The 5,261-nt window shown below is 47.3% G+C and overlaps 1 non-coding gene across 1 annotated transcript; it reads right to left on the bottom strand.

Annotated features, from left to right (window-relative positions):
* Positions 1–704: 704 nt before the first annotated feature.
* Positions 705–809, bottom strand: LOC147364557 (U6 spliceosomal RNA). The gene has a single exon (XR_015135662.1). It is a non-coding gene; the product is annotated as a U6 spliceosomal RNA (small nuclear RNA).
* Between the last annotated feature and the right edge of the window lie 4,452 nt (positions 810–5,261).

Raw genomic sequence — 5,261 nt, forward strand, 5'->3', positions numbered from 1 at the left:
CTCCTCCTGGAGTGGGTAGCCATTTCCTCCTCCAGGATATCTTCCTGACCCAGGGATCAAACTCAGGTCTCCTGCGTTGCAGGCAGATTCTTTACCATCTGAACCACCAGGGAAGCTCCTTTCCCAGCAATCTCTGACCAGAAATCTTTCACCACAAACCTAAGGAGGAGAAGGTATCTGTGGCTCTGCATTCCCAGCTTAATTCCCTAGGTCACTCCTCTTGGGCAAGCCTTTTTTAATGTATATATTTTAAAAACGCATATATTTTTGGCCCTGCGGCAGACAGCATCTTAGTTCCCCAATCAGGGATGGAACTTAGCAACTGGACCACCAGGGAAGTCCCTGGACAAGCTTAATTGCCCTCTCTTTGAACCAACCAGCCTATGGGAAAGAGATATATTGGCTGGTTTAAGCCAATCACAGCCCATTCCTGGATTAGGGGTGGGGTCAGTCCCACCCAAACCACACAAGTAAGAACAGAGACAGAGGGTTAATTTTCCAAAGAAACTGGGTGTCCTGGTACCAAGGAGAAGGAGATGCTGGACAGAAAGCAGTAGGTATCTCAAAGCTGAGACTTGCATTGGGTGTAAAATTTAAGAGGGCACCAAAAACTCAGCAAGTTAAATAATATTTTAATGCACTTAAAAAAAAAAAAAAACTGAACCAGAAAACTACAGCCTGCAGGCTGGCTGCTTAAAAAAAAAAAAAAAATGAAACGCTTCAGGAATTTGCATGTCATCCATGCAGGGGCCAGGCTAGTCTTCTCTGTATCGTTCCAATCTTACTATATGTGCTGCCAAAGTGAGCACCTGCCTGCATTTTTTGTTTTTTATTAATAAGTAACTTTTATAATAGTGTCTGGGCTACCTCCCAGGGGAGTTAGGCTCTGCCTCACCATTGCCTTAGAAATTTTTGAAGTTCTGGAAGAAACTTTCTGGGTCCTAGGGCTTCTTGGAACTCAGAAATTGTGAGGTGTTTTTATCCTACGTGCGTGCGTGCTCAGACGCTAAGTCATGTCTGACTGTGGGATTTCCCAGGCCAGAATACTGGAGTGTGTTGCCATTTCCTTCTCCAAAGGATCTTCCCAACCCAGGGATCGAGTCTTCATCTTCTGCATTGGCAGATGGGTTCTTTGCCACTGAGCCACCAGGGAAGCCCTTCTTATCCTATACCTGTTCCTGTGTTAGACGTTCAGTTGTGTCCGACTCTTTGTGACCCCATGGACCATATCTCACCAGGCTCCTCTACTAATGGAATTCTCCAGGCAAGAATACTGGAATGGGTTGGAGAAGATTCCCTTCTCCGTGGGATTTTCCCGATCCCAGGGATCAAACCTGGGTCTCTTGCATTGCAGGCAGACTCCTTACCTTCTGAGCCACCAGGCTATAAGTCAGCCCTAAATTGGCCTCCTGTTTCAGAGAGGTGTGGGAAAGCAGAGGATGCTCCATTTCCCTAACAATTAGGATCATCCGTTGTTGCTTAGCTGGTAAAGAATCCACTTGCAATGCAGGAGAGCTGGGTTCAATCCCTGGGTTGGGAAGACCCCTGGAGAAGTGAAAGCCTACCGTCTCCAGTATTCTGGCCTGGAGAATTCCATGGACACCGTCCATGGGGTCACAAAGAGTCCGACACGACTGAGCAACTTGGGCATCCCTGCTAGCTCAGTTGGTAAAGAATCCGCCTGCAATGCAGGAGAGCCTAGTTTGATTCCTGGGTCAGGAATATCTGCTGGAGAAGGGATAGGCTGCCCACTCCAGTTTTGCTGGGCTTCCCTTGTGGCTCATCTAGTAAAGAATCCACCTGCAGTGTGGGAGATCTGGGTTGGGAAGATCCCCTGGAGAAAGGAAAGGCTACCCACTCCAGTATTTTGGCCTGGAGAATTCCATGGAGTGTATAGTCCATGGGGTTGCAAAGAGCTGGACGCGACTGAATGACTTTCACTCATTCCCATATTAATAGCACAAGCCATTCACTTGATTTTGAAGAAAAAAGACTGGTGGGAGGCCTTGGACTCAAGCAGAGCCTCTGTCCTGTAGCTCTAGCCCCACACTCCCCCTCCTCAACCCCAAGCTGATGAGGGCAGGCGCAGCCAGCTTGCTGGCAATGCCACATGAGATCTGCTGGGGACAGATGGAGGAAGAGGCAGGCAGACCCTATCCAGCTTGCTGCCAGCCCAAGGCAGGCCTTGTTATTTGATGTGGGTGCACTGTGCGCTTCAATTACTGGGCTAGGCTTTATCTTCTCTGACAGCTCACAAAATATCAACCCCGTCACATGCTGTCAGAAGCTTGTACCTAGAAACAGCCCCAGGTATTGGTGAAAGGGAAAAATGCATCCTTCCTTCTGACTGCATGTGAGACTAGAGAGCCAGAATTTCATCAACAGGACCACAGATAACCAGTAAAAGTGACTAGTAACTCATAGGTGATCCAAACATGTCATTTTAAATAACAGTATCTATTTACCTCTAAAAAAACACATTCATGGAAATGTCAATAAGAGCCATTTGTCAGTTCTGTGACCTTGGTGAGTCACCAGGACACTTAACCATGTGGGTGCTCGGTCTCTCCAAATGAAGGTAAGGGGCAGAAATTGAGTGATCATCTCTGAGGTCCTTTCCAGCTCTGGCAGCTATAGTCTTACGAGATGGGGGTCACTTCTTTCCCTTCCCTTCCCTTCCCAAACAGAAGTAGGCAGCCCCAAGACAGCTGTGTTGCCCAGAGGACCATGGCAGAAAACATGGTCAGAGCATTAAAAACCTGTCTATACTGGAAGGAGACTGATGTGTAAAATACTTCCCCCTCCCCCCCAAAAAAACCTGTCACTTACTACTAGAGCTTATTTTAAAATAATCTCAGGACTTCCCTGGTGATCCAGTAGCTAAGATTCAGCTTTCCCAGTAGCAGGGGGCTCAGGTTCAATCCCTGGTCAGGGAACTAGATGCCACATGCTGGAACAGAGGGATCACGTGCAGTAGTAACTAAAGACCCTGAATGCTGCATAGAAGATTGAAGAAACTGCATGCTGCAATTAAGACTCAGTGCAGCCAAACAAATAAAAATAAATGTTTTAAAAATTTAGGGGCTCCCCTGGAGAAGGCAATGGCAACCCACTCCAGTACTCTTGCCTGGAAAACCCCGTGGACAGAGGAGCCTTGTAGGCTGCAGTCCATGGGGTCTCTAAGAGTCGGACACAACTGAGTGACTTCACTTTCACTTTTCACTTTCATGCATTGGAGAAGGAAATGGCAACCCACTCCAGTGTTCTTGCCTGGAGAATCCCAGGGACGGGGGAGCCTGGTGGGCTGCCGTCTATGGGGTTGCACTGAGTCGGACACGACTGAAGTGACAGCAGCAGCAGCTGGTGGCTCAGTGGTAAAGAATCCAACTGCCAAGGCAGGAGACATGGGTTCTAACCCTGATCCAGGAAGATCCCATATGCTGCAGAGCAACAAAACCTGTGTGTCACAAGTACTGAGCCTGTGCATTAAATAATCTCAGGACTTTAAAATAATCTCAGGACTTCCCTGGTGATCCAGTGGCTAAGGCAGAAAACATGGTCAGAGCATTAAAAACCTGTCTATACTGGCAAGGGAGACTGATGTGTGCTTTAAAACCCAGGAGCCACAACTACTTAGCCCGCTTGCTTCAACTCCTGAAGCCTGCAGGCTCTAGAGCCCATACTCTGCAACAAGAGAAGCCACCGCACTGAGAAGCCCATGCACCGTAACTGGAGAGTAGCCCCTGCTCGCTGCAAGTACAGAAAAGCCTGCTCAGCAAGAAGACCCAGCAGAGTCAAATATAAATAAATAAATTACTGTTTTTAAAAAGTCTAAAGATAATCTCAGGAATATGTTACATATCACATTTGTGATAGCTCAGTTCCTTTGAGAAGCGGATGCCAAGAGGGGCTTAGACATATAGGAGATTTATTGAGGGAAACACCTGTGAGGGAAAAGGCGCAGTGGGAGCCAGGGGAGATGGGAGAGAGACTCCAGACCCCAAAGCAGGGCTGTCACTTGTGAAGAGAAAGGCGGCACTGGGAGGTGGGGGAGGAAAGGTCTCAGACTGTAGGTTCTCTAAGAACATTTCGGATAGACTGAAATCAGTTTCCTAGGGCTGCCACAACAAAGGACCATGGACTGGGAGACTTAAAGAATGGAAATTTTCCTATAGTTCTGGAGGCTACATTTCTGAGATCAAGGTGTTGGCAGGATTGGTTTTATTCCAAGGGCTTTCTTCTTGACTTGTAGATACCTGTCTTCTCCCTGTGTTTGTACTTCATTTTCCCTCTGTATAGGTCTATATCATAACATCCTCCTCTTTTTTTTTTTTAGGATTTGTTTGTTTGTTTGTTTGTTTGCACTGGGTCTTAAGTACAGCATGCAGGATCTTTTATCTGTGGCATGTGGGATCTAGTTCCCTGACCAGGGATCAAACCTAGGCCCCCTGTATTGGGAAAATAGAGTCTTAGCCACTGGACCACCAGGGAAATCCCCCTCATCTCCCCTTCTGATAAGGACACCAGTCATATTGGATTGGTCCACCATCATGACATCATTTTAACTTGTTTTTGTTTAGTCACAAAGTTGTGTCCGACTCTTTTGACCCCATGAACTGTAGCCCACCAGGCTCCTCTACCCATGAGATTCCCCAGGCAAGAATACTGGAGTGGGTTGCCACTTCCTTCTCCAGGGGATCTTCCAAACCCAGAGATCCAACCTGCATCTTTTGCATTGGCAGGCTGATTCTTTACCACTGAGCCACATGGGGAGCCCCCATTTTAACTTAATTACCTCTTAAAAGTCATATTCAGAGGTACTGGGGTTAGGACTTCAACATACGAACTTTGGGGGAATGCAATTCACTCCATAACAGGCAAGAAAGGTTTCCTCAAGCCAGTTGCCCATTAGAGGAGCCATGTGTCTCACAGCAATGGGACACCTTGAGTATCCTCGCCATGTTCTGTTCTTGGCTGGAAGCCAGCCCACAGGACACATGGCCTTGTGCAAACACTGTGGTGGATTCAAAGAGGCCACAGCTGGGGCCCTCAGTTAATTATCCCACTGCTGGCAGGAGATCCATGGTGCATTTCCATGGTCACTGTGACATTCAATCTTTATTTACTAAATTGCTCAAGAAAAATAAATTGACCACCTATTAGGTACTAGGTGAGTGAGTCTAAGCCCTGATTGTCCACCAAAATTACTGATAGAGATTTTGTTTTCCAGTGCATTTTTCTGGGCCCATCTCTGCAGGGGG

Source organism: Bos grunniens, chromosome 10 (genome assembly GCF_055505025.1).
Source record: "Bos grunniens cultivar Pamir isolate PY7600 chromosome 10, Bosgru_T2T1.0, whole genome shotgun sequence".
Classification (NCBI taxonomy): domain Eukaryota; kingdom Metazoa; phylum Chordata; class Mammalia; order Artiodactyla; family Bovidae; genus Bos; species Bos grunniens.